Here is a 603-nt window from a genome sequence, read left to right as displayed (position 1 = left end):
TAGGTAGATCTTGTCTTTCATAAAGGCCGAGGTCAGGGATCTTGGGCCTAAAAAGGTTGGTGACCACTGCTTTAAATTAACAGTATTTAGAAAAGAACAAGAATTAAAAATATAGGAAGCTATAGCAATATAAACGACAAGCCAAAACGAATTCATGTAGGCTAAAACGAAACTGAAACCAACTTTGGGTCTCTCATTCCACACAAAATCAAATGTTTTCGTATTCGCAGTGTATTTGAATGAAATTATTATTTATTTGTACATTCACAATAAAAACAAATCTTTGTGCTTTTGTAAAATAAGCCTAAAGAAAAATAGGATGCCGCTCTCTGTCGTCTGTTTCCTTTCACGCAGCACAAAAATGAACCTAAACAATCCATCTCGCGCATGTACAGTCTTCTGTCATCTTCACCCATTAGCCGCTTTTCCACTGGCCAGTGCGAGCCGGGGCTTACAGCGAGCCTGGCAGGGCTAATAGCCTCGGACCTCGAGCACAGACTGAGGCCAAAATCATGCCGCGTTTCCACTGTTGGGCCAGTAGCCTCGCGGCACTCCTGTAAAACCCGCCCTAAACACGCCTTCACTGGACTACGTCACACAATA

General features: G+C 42.8%; 1 protein-coding gene across 1 annotated transcript in view; it reads left to right on the top strand.

Moving 5' to 3' along the window:
• dnah5l (dynein, axonemal, heavy chain 5 like) overlaps positions 1 to 603 on the top strand; it is a 68,681-nt gene that overhangs the window by 31,726 nt on the left and 36,352 nt on the right. The gene's annotated exons all lie outside the window — the stretch shown is intronic.

This window comes from Sinocyclocheilus anshuiensis, unplaced genomic scaffold (genome assembly GCF_001515605.1).
Source record: "Sinocyclocheilus anshuiensis isolate Anshui unplaced genomic scaffold, SAMN03320099.WGS_v1.1 scaffold102, whole genome shotgun sequence".
Taxonomy (NCBI): domain Eukaryota; kingdom Metazoa; phylum Chordata; class Actinopteri; order Cypriniformes; family Cyprinidae; genus Sinocyclocheilus; species Sinocyclocheilus anshuiensis.
This window is presented reverse-complemented; position numbering and strand designations above follow the sequence as displayed.